Source organism: Nicotiana tabacum, chromosome 9 (assembly GCF_000715075.1).
Source record: "Nicotiana tabacum cultivar K326 chromosome 9, ASM71507v2, whole genome shotgun sequence".
NCBI classification, from domain to species: Eukaryota; Viridiplantae; Streptophyta; class Magnoliopsida; order Solanales; family Solanaceae; genus Nicotiana; species Nicotiana tabacum.
The window spans coordinates 67,651,988-67,671,044 of NC_134088.1; positions in this window are offsets into that span (position 1 = coordinate 67,651,988).

The following is a 19,057-nucleotide window of genomic DNA, read 5'->3' on the forward strand; positions in this document are numbered from 1 at the left end:
GGGTAGCTTAGCATTCATTTCAGCAGAGGAGAGGCCACTAGCTTTGGACATTCAGTCCTTAGCTAACAGACTCGTGAAGTTGGATATTTCAGAGACCAGCCAAGTTCTTGCATGCGCTGTTGCCTAGTCTTCACTATTGGAGGAGATCAAGGCTCGACAGTTTGATGATTCGCATTTGATGGTTCTCAGAGATACGGTACTGCAGGGTAGTGCCAAGGAGGTTTCTATCAGCGAGGATGGTATTCTGCGACTCCAGGGCCGTCTATGTGTTCTTAATGTCGATGGCTTAAGGGAGAGGATTCTAGAGGAGGCACACATTTCTCGGTATTCCATTCATCCAGGTGCTACGAAGATGTATCGCGACCTGAGGCAGCATTATTGGTGGTGGCGGATGAAGAAAGACATAGTCGAGTATGTAGCTAGATGCCTAATTTGCTAGCAGGTTAAGTACGAGCACCAGAGGCCAGGTGGCTTACTCCAGCAGATGACTATACTGGAGTGGTAGTCACGGACCTTGCGGAAGTTTGATACAGTTTGGGTCATTGTCGACAGGTTGACCAAGTCAGCACACTTCATTCCGGTGGTAACTACGTATACATTAGAGAGGTTGGCCCAGATTTACCTTCATAAGATAGTTCGGTTGCATGGTGTGTCTGTTTCCATCATATCAGACATAGGCCCTCGGTTTACTTTGCATTTCTCAAGAGTCGTACAGAGTAAGTTGGGGACCCGTGTAGAGCTCAGCACATCATTTCATCCACAGACCGACGGGCAGTCGGAGCGGACAGTTCAAATCTTGGAGGACATGCTCAGAGAATGTGTGATTGACTTTGAAGGGCAGTGGGATCGATTCTTGCCTTTGGCCGAGTTTGCTTACAACAACAGTTATTAGTCCAGCATCGAGATGGCTCAATTCGAGGCTTTATATGGTCAGCGATGTCATTCTCCCATCGGGTGGTTTGAGCCCGGCGAGGCTAAGTTATATGGTACTGATTTGGTGAGGGATGCCTTGGAAAAGGTAAAGTTGATTCAAGAGCGATTCCGCACAGCACAGTCCAGACAGAAAAGCTACGCGTATTAGAAGGCGCGTGATGTATTATTTATAAAGGGCGAGAAGGTTCTCTTGAAAGTTTCGCTGATAAAGGGGATTATGAGGTTAGGGAAGAAGGGCAAGTTGAGCCCAAGGTTCATAGGCCCATTTGAGGTATTGAGACGAGTTGAAGAGATTGCTTATGAGCTTTCTTTGCCTCCTACTCTATCGGGAGTTCATCCGGCTTTTCACGTGTCTATGCTCCGTAGGTATTATGCCGACTTGTCGCATGTGTTAGACTTTAGCACGATTCAGTTGGATGAGAGTCTGGGTTATGAGGAGCCGCCAGTTGCCATTGTTGATAGGCAGGTTCGCCAGTTAAGGTCCAAGAGGATTTCTGCAGTAAAGGTATAGTGGAGGGGCCAACCAGTCGAGAAGGTGACTTGGGAGTTCGAGGAGGACATGCAGAGCAGTTATCCACACTTATTCAACACTCCAGGTATGATTCTAGACCTGTTCGAGGACAAACGTTTGTTTAAGAGGTGGAGAATGTAACGACCCGACCGGTCATTTTGCGTATTAGAAACCTGTCCCCCTAAATAAGGCTCCCTGTATGTGGTTTTATTGTTTTATGACTTGCTGGGATGGTTAGTTCAGGATTTGGTAGGGTTCGGGTTGAAATCGGAGCACTTGGTTCCTTAAGGTTGGCTAGAAGGGCTAAGTTTAACTTCGGTCAATGTTTTAAGTAAACGACCTCAGAATCAGGATTTGACGGTCCCAATAAGTTCGTATGATGATTTTAGACTTGGGCGTATGTTCGGATCAGGTTTTGGATGACCTGGGAGCGTTTCGGCGCCTAATAGTGGAAGTTGGTTCTTTGAAGGTTTTGAAGTTCTTTAAATTTATTTTGGAGTAGGTTTTGGTGACATCGAGGTCCAAACGGGATTCTAGACCTGGAATAGTTCCGTAATGTCATTTAAGACTTGCATGCAAAATTTGGTGTCATTTTGAGTAGTCTAAGCATGATTTGGCGCGTTCGGAGCAATTTGGAAACTTGAAGTTCATATTTTGATTCAATTTGGTTTGGGGTGTGATTTCCTGGTTTTGTTATTGTTTTATGCATTCCGAGGGTGTGAGCGAGTCCGTTTTATAATTTCAAACTTGTTGGTACGTTTGGAGGGGGCCTCAGGAGCCTCGAATGCCATTCAGACGGTGCACAAATTGAGTTTGGAACTCAAGAGGGCTGTTGGTGCACCAGTTCTGGTGTGCCCGCACCTACGAGCTTTCGGCCGCAGGTGCGAGCCCGCAAGTGCGAGGGTTTCATCGCAAAAGTGGTTCTGGAGCGTTGGCCAGGGACCGCAAGTGCGTATTTTTGTGCGCACCCACGGACGCACAAGTGCGATGAGGAAGGGTGCAGGAGCGGACCCAACCACACAAGCGACACTCTTGCCGCAGAAGCAGGACCGCAGAAGCGGGATCCCGTCCGTAGAAGCAAAATCAGCCGGCCTTATGCTCTTCCGCAAAAGCGGACCTTCGCTCGCAGAAGTGATGATGCGGATGCGGCTCGGTGACCGTAGAAGCGGAAATCGCTGGAGGCAGACCCCAATTTGCGGGACTTAGCCATTTTTGAGCGCATTTATTTCATTGTTGGGCGATCCTTGGAGTTCTTAGAGGGGATTTCACCTAACACTTTGAGGTAAGTAATTTCTATACAATGTGAGTTAAATACATAATTTATGGGTAGATTATAACATGTAAATTAGTGAAAATTATGGGTTTCGGTGAAAACCTAAATTTTTGATAAAAATGGGATTTAACCACGAAATTTGTTATGGAATTTAGTAAAAATCATATATTTGAGCTCATGAGGTTATGAGTAACAACTTTTTCGAATATTTTCGGAATACAGGCACGTGGGCCCGGGGGAGAATTTTAGGGATTTTTCAAATAGGGTTGGAAAATCACTTTGATAGTTAGGATATGAACTTTTGAACATGTATTGATCATTTTATATAACATTTGACTAGTTTCGAGTCGTTGGGCACCGAATTTGAGGGTTTGAGCATAATCTTGGATCGGAAAGTAGGCTTTGAGACAAGGTATGTCTCTTTTCTAACCTTGTAAGAGGGAATTAACCCTATAGGTGAACTTAATTAAAAATGTGCTTCTATTTGTGGGGGTTACGTACGCACGAGGTGACGAGAGTCCGTACGTAACTACTATTTATGCTTACGTCCAGGCAGTTTTAGGTTTACACCATACTTTGTTGGCACCGTTATTTGATTATGCTTATTAATTGCTTTGAATAGAGCTGAGGTTGAGGATTTTTAAGTTTTTAAGGGTTCTAGTTAAATTTCTTATTTTGGAAAGAATTGAGGGATATCATGATAACTTGAGAAATTCTATGTTCAACCGTGTCGCAAGTCTATTCCGCGAGTGGGGTAAATTTCCACTACTCTCATGGGAGCGGGCCGTTCGCCTCGGCAGATTAATAGATACATCTATGGTTTGTGCCGTTTGACCCTAGGCAATGCACACAGTATATGTATACGTATATTCGGATCGGGTTGTACGTCCTCGGCATAATTCATGCGTAATAATACTGGAAGCCCTATTATATTTGATATTGTTTTATTGGCTTGGGAGGTTAAATGGTTAAATGAGGCAAGTGATTTAGTATTTACTAACGGTGAAAGGATTGTTTATTTATTTCTTTCTCCAAGTTCTATTGTCATTTACATACATCATATTTAATTAGAATTTCACATACTTTATTGTTGGACCATAGTAAGTGTCAAAGTCGACCCTCGCCACTACTTCTTCGAGGTTAGACTAGATACTTACTGGGTACATATTATTTATGTACTCACGCTATACTTCTGTACTAAATGTGCAGGACCTGAGGCAGGTGCATCTAGATATCATTCCGGCGCGCATTCCTGACTACTCCGAGACTTTGCGGTAAGCTGCCTTCTGAGCCCGTTCTGCAGCCGCCGAAGTCTTCCTTTTGCTTTATTTTCTATCTATTTCATTTCAGACAGTAGTGTAGTATTGTTTTGCATATTCTACTAGTAACTCATACACTTATGACACCAGGTCTTAGTGATTCATGCTAGTAGACACTTGAGGGTTTTGGGGTTATTTTATCTATCTCTCATTTTATTAAAATTCTTACTTCTTATTTATGCACAAACTAAAAGATCAACAGATTTTAAATCTTTAAAAGAAAGGATCACAGAGTTAGTTCACTGTAGGCTTGCCTAGCGGTAACGTTGGGCGCCATCACGACCTGTAGGAGAAATTGGGTCGTGACAGTTATTAATTTAATTGTTGGAACGTGGTCAAAATATAAACCAGAATATCATAATAGAATACAACCAAGAACATAATCTAAATCCTCAAAACTCGGTGTTACACATGCATGAGAAACTACTAGGAAGTACAATACTACTACAACATATGTCTGGAATATAAAATAAACAGGATAAAGTAAATAAATAAGATGGGGACTCCGTGTGCTATGGATCGTGACATGGAATGCAAAGTATCCTCAGCATTTGCACTGATGCGCCAAGATGACCATCAAATGTACTTGTCACAGTACCTGCATAATTAGTACAAAAGCATAGTATAAGTACGTAAATCAACGCGTACCCAGTAAGTATCTAATCTAACCTCAAAGAAATAGTGACGAGGGATCGACATCGACACCTACTAGTGGTCCAATAATCAAAGTACAATAAAAGTAGATAGGTATGAAGCATGGTAAGTAGAACAGTGAAAACATATATATGTACATAACACGATCCTCAATAGAAGAGTAAATACGAAATCCTCAAATGCCCGATACTACCTCGAATGGAATACATAATGGTCAACACCAGATAAAATGTCACATCTTAAGTCAGAAGGACTCATAAGTACGCTGACTCCTCATCGAATATCACCACACTCGTTTGTTTCTCATGCCACGATATTTAGTTGTCCATCTTGTACCAGTTTCGAGTAAACCATGTTCAAAGGCAACAACGAGCATTGAGCAAGCAGATTCGATCTCACAGTTTTATACAAGGTCTTGTCCAATCCCATAAGAAAGAGATGCACCTTCTCCTCTTCACTTTTCTTTTTCTAAGAGAGCACCCAGATCACACGCACACTTTTCACACTTGTAAGTCGGTATCTGCTCGAAGTTAGCAAGTACTTCCCATAACATCATGAGTTATTCATAGTTATTAACTATGGTCATACCCTTGTATTTCTATTCATCAAGTTCAGATTTCAATTGTCGTATTTTTGGACCATTAACCACATGAAATCGTTCTCTAATACTTGCCCACAAGTCTTCGGCCACTTCCGTATATGATATGGTTGAACACAGAGTGGGTTCGATTGTGTTCCATATCCAGGACACTAACAATAAGTTGATAGTCCACCAATCTTCAAGATCTGAAGACTGCTCATCAGGTCTCCTGATCGTTCTGTCTATAAACCCAAACTTTTTTCTCGCCCTCAAGGCATTCCTCGTGGATCGAGCTCATTCATCATATTTCTCTCCTTTTAATATAATTGCACATGCGTTATCAATATTACAGGGTTTCTATTCGATGTTATATCATAAGGAGTGATTGTCTTTCTTTAGTTTATTTCACCACCAGCGCTGCTCCCGCTGGGACTGATTCCCGTACTGCCATCTTCGACCACAAAGATGATGATCTAAGGCTGTGGCTCTGCTACCATGCCAAAAATACAAAGAGAATTAGGCTTAGAGTGGAAGGAAAAGCATACCTCTTACATTGATATTGAAGAGTATATATACAAGTTAACAACTAACCCTATAATTCCTAACAAATATGGAAAAGATTACAACAAATCCTAATTTTCTAGTTTAATACAAACACTAAATATGTATACCGCCTCCTATTCTGCTTACAAATCGTATGTGCCAATCGCATAACAGTTCTGTGGTTCGCAAATACTCGCACATCCATTCCGCGAACCGCAAAATAGTATTCATTCTCTGTCTTTTCTCATGATGTTATAACAAGCCTCTGGTTCTTATTGCATTGACTAAGATGGTCTTCTTTAGAATGAATAATTATTCATGGTTTACGATCATATACAAAGTAAGAGTATTATTGTGTGGCTTCTATTATCTTTGAACTAAGGCAACCGTTGAGGGGATCGAAAGTCTCATGAGTATCAAATAGGATTTTAAGTTTTATATATGACAGTGATAAAATTCCTTTAAAGTATCAGTGAATTTGAATCAGTAATAGCACATTAGTAACCAATTATATTAGATTACCAATTAATATTTATCGAAAAATTTATTTGCAATTACCTAATAAGTATCTTGATTTTGTAAATAATTGTAACACTATTAGGACATATACCTTAAATTCATCCATATATTGGGTGATATGGAGCTTGGTCTTTGCTATCTTCCTCGTAATACTTTTATCATCAATCGTTTTCATTATCTTATCTTCTCCTGCTTATAATTTTCTTTTTTGGATATATTTTTGCTTGTCACTATTAGAAATGCGGGAAAAACCATCTAAAAAACCGACCAAAATCGGTTGGTAATAGTCAATAACCGTCCAAAACGCTACCATTTACATGTGGTCGGTATTTTAAAGGTCGGAAGAGCATACCGACCAATGTCGGTAGGCAATTACTGACCACAATCGGTCAGTATGCTCTACACGACCATCTGACAATTTAATTGACTTACCGACCAATTATGGCCGGAATATTATTTTAATAATTTAATTTTACCGACCAATGTTGGTCGGTGTTTTAAATTTATTAATTTTGCTTACCGACCAACTTTGGTCGGTATTGGAATATTTATATTTTTTATAAATAATTAAAATTTATAAATACCAACCAACGTTGGTCGGTAAACTGGACAGGACAATCTTCTTACCGACCAAAGTTGGTCGGTAATGTTGAATTTTTGGGAATTCAATGTGCATTAACATACCAACATTGGTCGGTATTTTGCAATACTAAATTTGTTTTATTAGTTGCCGACCAAGGTTGGTCGTTTTTTTGGGATTAATTTTGGCAGAAAATGCCTGTTTTGGTAGCTACACCACCTTCCAAATAAAAACAGCATACCAATACCCCCAATTCACATCAAATAACCACTAATGCACCACTTACAATCCCTAATTCACCACAAATCCAACCAAACATCCAATTAATACTTTAAAACTAACAAAGTTTAATTAAACATCACAATCCAAAACCAAGCAAAAACTAAGTAATTACAACAAGTTCAAAATTGTTCAATCTAATTCAAGTCTAATTCAAAGTATTGGTCAGGGGTATTTTCTACAACATCACCACTATCTGATGAACTTTCATCTACAAGACAGTATAGAGAACGGTCTTGTGGAGGACAGGAAGAACGATCACGGGAAGGACGGGAGGAACGATCACGGGGAGGACGGGAGGAACGATCACGTGGAGGCCGAGCCTCTGGCGATGACACACGAGACCAGGGCAACGGAAAAGCTCCAGTAGAAAGGAGAGTTCTGATCTGAGCTTGCATACCAAGGAATTGAGCATCTGTAAGCCTTTCTCTTTCCTTGGCCGTTTCTAGCTCGGATGTAAGCCTTGTCACTATCTCTTTCATAACCGAGAGGCTCTCCCTATTAAGTGCCTCGCCCTGTGAGGAAGTCCTTATTCCTTGCATTCCACACCTATAGCGATGAAATTATTTCTCAGGAAGCCCGTATACCTTCCCCTTTTTTGGACCGCCAATAACGTCCAACCATATTATTTCACCATCCTCGTCCGAAGGTTGGGTTGGCTCACCCGATTCACCAGCTGGCTGACTACGAATGAATTCCTCCACGTTACTTTGGTAGCGACCCTACGTTATTTTAAATAAAATTAGTATTTAAAATTCTTATACAAGTAAATTATAACACTTAAAGAAAATTGAAATTTTACATATGCAGTCTCTGCCCGGTCCTTGACCCACCTATCTGCATCCCCCTCTTTCTTCTTCTTTAAAATATGTGTCTCATTGAATAGCTCATCGTGGCTCATTGGACGCCCATACTTCTTTTCCTGAAAATAAATTAATTTAGTTAATAAATAGAATTGATATACTTAGAAAAGTAAAATAATTTAAGCAATTACCAATCTTCTTCTTATTGTCCCGATGCTAATAGCACCCCCAGTGTGCAAGGAGCCTCCATTTTCGGATGAGCGAGCTTTCTTTCCTTATTCTCTCATCTTTAAGAACTCCTCCGTCTACCATTGCCTTAACAAATCATCCCATAAATATTGCAGACACCAGTCAGGCCTCTTGTTCTTCTTTCTACCATCCAAGAAATGATCCGCCAATCTCTTGCGGGCTTTATGATGAAAATTTGCAGCTATTTCCTTGCTATAGTGGCTTTCCCATACACACTTGCTCTGCATTTTAAAAGTTAAATATTAGATGGAAACATCATAAATATAAATTATTAAACTGCTTAAAAGAACAGAAATACCTTAAACTGATTGAAAATTTATTCCTTAAACGAGTATGGGAAATCAGTCCAAGTCGCATAAGGGCCATCATAAAGCTTTTTGATCGCATTGGTGATTATCTTCGTAGTCTACTTACCTAGCCTGAACCTGAAATTTAACAATAAAAACACATGAAAATATTAGTAAAAACAATATAAAACAATAAACGCAAAAATAACAAACAACTCTTACCTGTTACCCTTAGGGACTATGATGATCCTTCTATAGCAATCATAATGCACTACCTCTGGATCATCATCCTCAGTATATGTATCAGATGCATGTGTAGACTGTATAGATGGGGGCTTAGAGCTACGGTGTCGCAGGCGAAGTCCTGAAATAGATGGAGTCGATGATGAAGATGGTTGCGATCCCTGTGACTGCGATATAGCTAGATGCGATCCATATGGCTGTGATACATATTGCTATGACCCGAGTGGTTGTGATATGGACGGCTGCGATCCAAAAGTTCAATTCACATCCAAAAAGTTCAACCATTACCCCTAAAAGTTCAATTCATATCCTAAAAGTTCAACCCATACCCTAAACATTCAATTAATACCCTAAACAATTCAATTAACCTCACAAAACATAAGCTCTATTCGAAAAGTTCAACACTTACCCCTAAAAATACAATTCATACCCTAAAAGTTCAATTCAGAAGAACAAATCCTAAAAACACAATTCAATTCAAAGTTAAACATTCAATTCCTAACTAAACTACTCAAGTCAATACAAACTTTAACATTGAATTTACACCCTAGGTAATCAATTCAATTCAATTCAATTTTAACATGACATAAACCCTAGATTTCAATAAAATTCAAAGTTAAACAATCAATTTAAACAATAATTAACTAATTCATAACTAAATAACAAAATATTAAAATTATACAAACAATGTAAGTTCAAATCAAAACCTGAAATTTTTATGAAGTGGAGGGGGAGGGGCAGTGGCGGAAGTGGAGGCAGTAGCAACGGCAGCGGCGACAGCGGCGGGGGGCAATAGCGGCGTGGGGTGGGGAATGGAATTTGTATGAGGGAAATATAGAAGGAGTGGGGGAAGGGTGTTGTGTGTATGAGGGAGAAGAGAGTGGGGAGTTAGAAAATTTTGAGAAGAGAGTAAGAGAAATGAGGGGGAAAGTCCGTATTTCAGATCTATAATTAACGTTACCGACCAACGTCGGTCGGTAAGGTCGGTCGGTACACTTAAGTGACTGTTGACTCTGTTTGACCATTAACCGACCGACTTCGGTCAGTTATTCAAAAAAAACTAAATTATTTTTTTCTGTTATTAATTCTTAAAATATTATAAACTTTAAAAAATTATTATAAACTATAAGCATATATTTTATTCACATATATTTACTATAAATAATTATAAACTATAAACATAATTTTTATAAATAATTATATTAACTAATTACTTTTAATAAATTATAAGCATATATTTTATTCACACATATATATAATTAATCAATCATAATAAAAAAAAAATAAAGGTATATATATATAAGACGTTTATTTTATTCAAATTCCACATTTCATCTTATATGTTCATTCGTTTTATAACTAATTACAAATCACGTAGATTAATGAATATCGGTCAAGACGTTTTACCTTTTGTATTCATCTATCTAAGTTAATTTTCTAAGTTATAATTAAGTATATGAGTAATTTCACACACACACACACATTATATTATAATTGATGATCAATCACATACATTACTACGTACGAAAACTTTATCAATTGATGAATTGGTAAACTAATATTATTCTATTTTAAATATGTTTAGTCGATTGTTATATTAACTCGTTTACTTAATGCTAATAACTTCTTTCGTTTATGTTACACCCCATGTTTTCGTACGTAAAAGTACGCCATAAGTAAATTGATGAAAGCTCGGAAATAAGATATTACATCCCGCATTTTTCGTACGTTAAAATTTTGCCGTTAGTTAATCGACGTAAGTTCGGGAATGAGATTATTCTAAGATTATAAGCATTATGCTAATTGAAACAAGTGGTGAGTAAATTCGTGAAGGTGAGAGGGTAAGCAAATCGAAGAAAATGATTTTCGTTGAAGTTTGACATTTTGGATAAAATATGACCCGAGCTAAAATACCCGGTATTTATGGACTAATACCATACAAGATACCACATGGCCATGATATTAAGGTGTATAAGATGTGTTAAAAGTAAGTAGTATTTTAAGTAAGTTGGGATAATTCTTAATTATGTGATTAATTGGTTAATTATTGGGTAATAGGATATTACCTAAATTATTGGATAAAGGTTAAAATTCCCCAACGTGGCAGCCCACCCTTCAAACTAATGACACTTAACTCAAATTGAAAGGTGGCAAATTAATGTTATGTGGCTAAGTGTCACAGGACCAAATTGGGTCAATTTTTCGCACCTAACTTGACACCGCGCGGCAGCAACCTGACACTCAAGTTACTTAGCTTTTTCCAACACTTAGCCAACTTTTCATCAAGTTTGGCTTCCCACGAGATTTGGCAACAACATAGAGAGAACACCAACAGTTACGGGAAAAACCCATCCTTTGTATTAATAACAAAATATACAAAGGACCCCTATTTTTCATGAACACAATCCGTTCACAGCCCACTTCGTCCGGCCAAGATCATAAATAGATCTTGTCACACTAAGACCTGCCAACGCTCCAGCCTTAGCCCACTTTCGGAAACACTTAGAAACCCTCACGTTTCCCTCTTGGTTCCCATTTTGCTATGAACACAGGTCGTTCATAACTACTAAGACATGTCCATGCCCAGCCTTAGCCCACTTTTGAAAACACTTAGAAACCCTCATGTTTCTCTCTTATTTTCCCACTTTGCAAAGATCACAAGTCAATCTTTGCTCACTAAGACCTGCCCATGCCCAGCCTTAGTGCACTTTTGAAAACACTTACAAACCCTCACGTTTCTTTCTTGTTTTCCCACTTTGCAAAGATCACAAGTCGATCTTTGCACACTAAGACCTGCCCAAAGCGTAGCCTTAGCCCCCGTTTTGAAACACTTAGAAAGAATCACCTTCCTAATTTGTTTCTGTTTCTTTGCTTTGAACACAAGTCGTTCATAGCCCACTTATGCAAGATCACAAGCCGATCTTGACACACTAAGACCTGCCCATGCCCAGCCTTAGTACCACTTCGTCTTCGTCTTTGTCTTGGAGACCCTCTTCTTCATTTGAAGACCCTCTCCTTCTACTCAAGACTTAGCCTTGATCTAAGACTATCTCCGTCTTGATCCAAGACTCTCTCAGTCTTGATGCCTCTTCTTCACGAAATGCCCCCATATATATAGATATAGGGGCTTCCACTGGCAGATATAAAGGGACAACATACAAAGGGGCAATTTCATCATTGTGCGTTGCCCAGTCAAAGCACTAATAAGCACTTAACCATTTAATGGGGCACTTACCCACGAAATGGCCCTCTTCAGCACTTATTTCTGTTTGTGGAGCACTCAACCTTCATGGTGGAACACTCAGCTCTTCTGGTGAAGCACTTAGCCCACTGGTGGAGCACTAGTCCCACTTTCCACTGAACCAAGCCTTTACACACGGCATTACTAAATATGATCCTATCTTGTAGTTGACATCCCCCAACTACATAGGCCATTATCTTACACGAAATGACATTAGCTACAAGCACTAAACAGACATGGATACAAGTCATTACAAAAATACAACGGCCCACTGCTTTGGCATGTGCACTACATGTGCCCTTTTTCTTGGTCAGCTATTGCACGCCCCAAGTCTGGCATTGCGCCCAGCCTTGGCTGATTCTGACATTGCTCTGCGCCAATGTCTCGTCCGCAACCTGCTGTCCATGATTTTACCGCACACACCCGACGCATGTCGGCCGCACATTGCCTTAGCCGCATTTCTGCCTTGTCTTTGTCAACACTTGTTTCATCCGTGCCATTGCTTGTTATTTGTCTCACATAGCTTTGCCTTAGCTATTGAAACCCTTTGCCATCATTCTGTGCCTCCGTGTTTTAGCTTAGCTTGTACTTGGCGCTCCCACAACTTGAACTGCCCGTACCTTTGCCTTTGGCGCGCATGCCGCTTCATGCCGCCCAAACTTGCCCGCACTGCCTCATCAAGCCTTTGCCAAGCCCGTCTTGCCTGTCCCAAGACCTTGGCCAATACTTGTTCTCATGACAATGTTTCTCATCCATTGTCCCGCATGATCGTTTTGCTCCCGCATAGGCCAACGGCAAGGCCATCACGCCTCAATCCTTGCCATAGCCGCGCCACGTCCGATTGACAAAGAATCAGGCCCTAACACTAAGCCACCACATGAAGTGGGGCCACACCTATTCAAACACATTTCTTCATTACATGCTGCAACATACTTAGAAATTGTGACCATTTTGCTTTATTTCGTCTTTCAGATTTTCAAGTGATCCAAATATAGTGCTCTTTCCATTACAAAAACACATTAGAATATATCAAAATAACATATAACATCTTCCTACTACAATACCAAATTACACACGATGGAGCACTTGGTAGGCATCTGGTTTGTGCTATTGTTGTGATTGAATTTGGTCGTTCCCTATTTCGATCTCGCTGTTACGTGTTTCATCACAAAAGACGGTGTTAAAGGGATTGTCAAGAGAATCGGTTCAGGTATGTTAAGGCTATCCCTTCTTTCTTTTTAGCGTGATCCAAATAATACAAATGAAACGAGCAAAATATGCAACTTTCATAAATGACTCTATTCACAGAAATACTAGGGGTGTGTAATTTTTGATTCCCCATGTGAATTATTATTATATCTTCTGTTCATGGGTCTTAGAAAAATAAGTATTTGATAAAGTTTATCCGAAAGGCATATTGATTTTTATGGCATTCTAAGAAATCTTTATAACGTAATTCTTATGCATTTCATGCATTTATACATGTACATTGACCCATGACCAGATATCGTTATATACACGTATATTATATGTATATGGGATATGGAAAAAGGTTATGGCGTTATATATGCACCACCACCTGATCAGCTGGTATACGTTGATGATTTGCCCAGAGTGGCCGAAATGATATGATGGGATGCCCTCAGAGGCATGATGATGTTATGAACACATATACCTATGCATGGTATGACATTTATACGCATATGCATGACATTATAAAAATGAAATGATTCACAGAGCTATGCAGACGTACATGTCGAGTCTTTTACTCCATGTTTCTCTCATGTCTATTATTTACTGATTTTCATTCCTTACATACTTGGTATATTATTTGTATTGATGCCCCTTTTGCTTGGGGGACGCTGCGTTTTATGCCCGCAGGTCTCGATAGACAAGTTAAGAGTCCTCCAAGTAGGCGATCAGCTCAGCGGAAGATGTTGGTGCACTCAATTTGCTCCGGAGTTGCTTGTTTGGTCAGTATGATTTAGATGTGTATTGTTTGGTATGGCGGGGCTCTGTCCCGACCTTTATGACAATTATGTATTCTTAGAGGCTTGTAGACAGATGTCATGTATATGAAAGGTTGTATGCCTTTGTCGGCCTATGTTCAATGTACGAGTGATCGTTTTGGGTCTTATAGGCCAGTATGTCATATGTATAAGTTTATTCCCTCATGCTTTACTCCGGTTCAATTACCTATAATGGAATGATACAAAAGATACATTATGTTGGTACTCGGTTGAGTAACGTACCGGGTTTCCGTCGTGGCTCATCAGTTTGGGTCGTGACAAAAGTGGTATCAGAGCAGTTCTATCCTAGGGAGTCTACAAGCTATGTCTAGTAGAGTCTTGTTTATGGGTGTGTTGTGCACCACACTTATAAGCCGGAGGCTACAGGGCATTTAGGACTGTCACTCTTTCTTCTTACTCTAGATCGTGTGGTAGAGCTCAGTCGTAGAAATTTAAATTCCTAAATTCTATTATATTCGTAATACAACGATACTGACATCTAGAAAGACGGTTGGTAAGGGATTGAATATGGCTGTGGAAGAATTGAGTCAGAGGAACTCGATTTTGCATCATGCTTATAAGAGTAAATGTAAGGTCTCCAGCAGAATATGTGGATACTAAGACATGCAAGCTTCTTGATAAGGAGCCTTAAGGAAAGAATATCTATCCACCCCTATGTTGAAAGGCAATGAGAGATTTAGAAGATAGATATAATTTTCAACAAGTAAAAAAAGCAAGGTGAAGAAGGGTATGAGGTACCCAGTTAGTGAAGATGATCATTATTTACAATTCAGGAAGAGAAATATAAGCCTTTTGAGTACCTTTAACAATAACAGAGATATATACAATTGATCACATCCATCTCAATTATGCCCTACGGGAGCTAACATGTGTAGCTTAAGAGAAGGACGGATATCAGGATCCGTCTGGGGTAAGAGTAACCCAAAATGGTGAATGGATTATTTGTGTTAGTTGATATTTCCAAAGGATATAGCAAATATAATAATAGATATCTTTGTGAGATACCCAGATGGTGCACTCTAGAATAGTACAGCTAGATATGAATACTAGAATGTTCAAAGACAGGCACTGAAATCTTGGAAGGAATAAATATTACCTTAATATGGCTTCCGTCCCTAGTAGAGTGAAAACGTTAAGCAACTCGAAGAGCCACTGGATGGAGCAAAGGGGAGCTAAAAGAAAAACAATTGCCTTGCTCGGGTTTTCAGAATAAAGTAATAGACATAAATGTTAGCAGGAAATAAGAAGAGAGTTAATGAAGTATTATGAGTAAGATGTGATACATGGATGACAACGATATATCAAAAAGATGATAGTATTACAGAGTCTATAGTCAAGTGAAGGAAAAGACGAGAGGTGACAGGTCTTGAGACGACAAAAGAGTATAGGCCATAAAGTCGTATCCTCATTTCGAGAAATAAGTTTGTGACTCCAACGCGACTACCAGAAAGAAAAGTTAGACCCTAGAGTAATAGAAATCAGTACGGGCTGGTGAACAAGATAAACTAAACATGAATTAGGGACTGAATGATTTGATAATGGTCGACATCATAAGAATTTCAGATTGTGTTCTGGCAATAATAGAATGGACAACAGAAGAAGATTCATAAGAAATTCAGAGAATGGTCATTCAGGAAGACGCATCCCTAAAGCAAGCAATGTGAGGAAAGTTAAGCTTAAGGGACTGTATGTGCCAGTTGCACTAAGTGTCAAAATCACGAGTAAGGAATTTTGTTATCCTTGGTACAGAAGGATTACCACAAGACGAGTAAGGGTCACCGATGATGTGAAAGGACGCCAAAGATGAAGAGGTAAAACATCAATAGGTAGGTCGTTGTAGCTCCAACTCTTAGTACTCCCATAAAGGGGGGAATATGGAGTGATGTGGCATTAAGTCAAAATTAAGTGGTTTTAGTAACTACGGAATGGTAAAGGGAGAATGCGATAAAAATGAGAAAGGGATGAGATTGTACTCATTCAAATCCTACAGATATGCAATGATTACAGAACATTATGCAAACACAACGTCAAGGAGAGGAAGTAAGGATTCCTGCCAGAGATGTTATTAATAGATAAGGAGCTAGTGCGAGACGTAAGTTAAGACAAAGAAAATAACCCAAGAAAGATTACGCAGAATATTGATACGAAAATGGGCCAACGAATAGTTAGTAGTTGATTCAGGAAGAGCCTAGTTATGGCTAGACAAGAGGATACAGACAAATTAACAGATCGTGCAAGATAAAAATATTGAATCCCAACATGGGGAATTCAGTCTCGCAGGTATGACATTGTGATCCTTGAGAAATATTCAGATAGGAGTTGGGTAGTTAAAGGTACCATACGAGCATTACGGAAATAAAAGGGAGTGCCACTAGGAAGACAGTTAAAATTTCAGTTCAGAAGCAACCCTACGAGCACAAGGATGCGAAGATAAGTAACTATGGATAATTATAGGCGAGGAAGAACATCAAAATTCCGACGAGTATACGATGTAATAAGTTCACAGCTTTACAAGAGTCAGAAGGTCCTCCCTAAGTGCTACAATGAAAGATTAGCTGAGGAAATAAGGAAAAAGATTTCAACCTAAACATGGTAACTCGAAGGAGAAATGGTCATGTAAAAACAGTCTCACTACAACATTGTATGCACTCCACAAGAAAGTGGCACCTACCGTGGCTAATGAACGGGAAGTAAAATCAAAAGTAATATTCGAGAACATATGAGTTGCACGAAAACTCTGGCATGCGTGGGAACCAAGATAAGCTAAGTATGCACGCAACAAGGAGGCAAAAGACTAGGAAAAATAATGGCTTACGTTTAAAGAAAGCTGAGAATGGACGAAAAAGAATTATTTGATTAATGATCCAGAGTTAGTTACGTTATGAACGCACTAAAGATTTTGGAGTATTATCCATGCAACATATGTTGGCAATCATACAGTCGTAGAAGATTCTGGTATAAGTTAAAAGAAAGAATTAAGCCACAGACCGGGAGATAGCTTAAGCCTACATAAAGGCTGATCAGAAGAAGGAGGAAACTAAAGAGTTACATCAACGAAGTAAATCAGAAATCTGATTATTGGACCCAGAAAATTATAGACCTCATGATTGAGAACATTGCAGGATTACTCTTAGATATCAGAGGTACAAGAGAGATAGTACAGTAGCCATATTCTATAATGGCTCTACGATAAATCCAGTTAGAAGAAGTACCAGCCTCATAAGAAGTCAGTATGAAGCTCCCACTAGATTGTGTATGCATCAGAGGCGCAAATATTATAATAGAGCTTCAAATTGTGGATGGGAATTATACCTATGTTGAAGGAAGGTTATGAAAGAGACAGAAAAATGTGAGGCAATATATTAAGATAAGTAAGGTAAAGGTGGACAACGTACGAGATACTCAGATGTAGAAGGTTGTGAATAGTCCTTACTTCGGATAGAAGGCTAGAAGTGCGGGGATTCAATATCCAGGAATGATACTGGCGTCGTAAGTGGCATATCTTCCAGCCTATGGTTTCTAGGTACCGAGAGGTCTAGTTAAGAGAGTAAAGAAGAGTTAGAGATGATGTGATGTCTCGCTTGATGTTCCAAAATCACATAAGGAAATTTGTGGTGCAAGCAAGTTGAAGGAAGGTTGTGATTAGTATAATTGAATATGTGTAGGTCGCAAGCTAAAGTATGGTAAAGCGACAAGGTTTTAGGAAGATAGGAGCAAGAATAAGAAAGGGCGAGTGAGAAGGTAATGAGAATGGATAAAGTCCTTAGGATTAAGCCCATGAAAACAAGAGAGCTGATGGTTTCTCTAAATTATACAAAGCTCAGTATAGCCTGAATGAACTCAAATGACTCTAAGAATAATGGCATTTAGAAGAGATGGAATGCTGCCCTGATAGTATAATGAGGGTGTAATTGTGATAGATAAAGGATGACGTCTGGGCCTTCGATTGAGTAATGATTTGAAGAGGATTTCATGAATTGTACGGGATTAAAATACCCACATAAATGAATCATATTGGGATGCTATAAAATAAGGTTATTGAAGTACAGTATAGCCGCTAAGTAGATCAGGAAAAATACTTCAAATATTCCTTGATGCACGTAAGCCCTAGTGGCAAGGTATTACGTAAAAAGTTTCAAGCTATCAGTGGTATATTATAGATCAATATTGAGGTGAATCAATAAAAGATGTACAAAAGTCACAACGTATGAAATGAGATTAGGCCATCATTCTTAAGATGAACAATAATGAGGAAGCGTTAAAAGACTTAGCTTTATGCATATAGGATAAGCAACGAGAGTAACCTGGAGTTTGGTAGCAAACCTCAGTAACGATAAATTGAAGTAAGAATTATGGTATAGTATGGCCTACTTAGATGAAGTAAATCTAATGACGCCCAGAGGGACAACTTGACATAATTTTATATATGTTCACAAAGTGAAGCCTATAGATTGGCTAAAAACTAGAGGAAAAAGGAGAGAAGAGTCGCATAGGCGCACATACAAGGAAAAAGTCATACAGGCTGTATGATAGAAGGTAGCAAGAGTTACAAAATTAGAAGAATTCCGACCACAGACCATGGTGTGAGAAAGAGGCCTAAAGGGGGAATGCCCTGGCCTTTGGATTTATTCAAAGAATAGTTGCCTAAATGGCATTAAGAGTATTAAATTATTCGAAAGAGTTACGGGTTATGATAATGATAAGTGTATCAGTCAATATTCGAGGATGAATGTTCCAAAGAGGGGAATGATATTACACCCCATATTTTTGTACGTAAAAGTACGCCATAAGTAAATTGATGAAAGCTCGGAAATAAGACATTATATCCCGTATTTTGCGTACGTTAAAGTTTCGCCGTAAGTTAATCGACGTAAGTTCGGGAATGAGATTATTCTAAGATTATAAGCATTATGCTAATTGAAACAAGTGATGAGTAAATTCGTGAAGGTGAGAGGGTAAGCAAATCGAAAAAAATAATTTTCGTCGAAGTTTGATATTTTGGGATAAAATGCG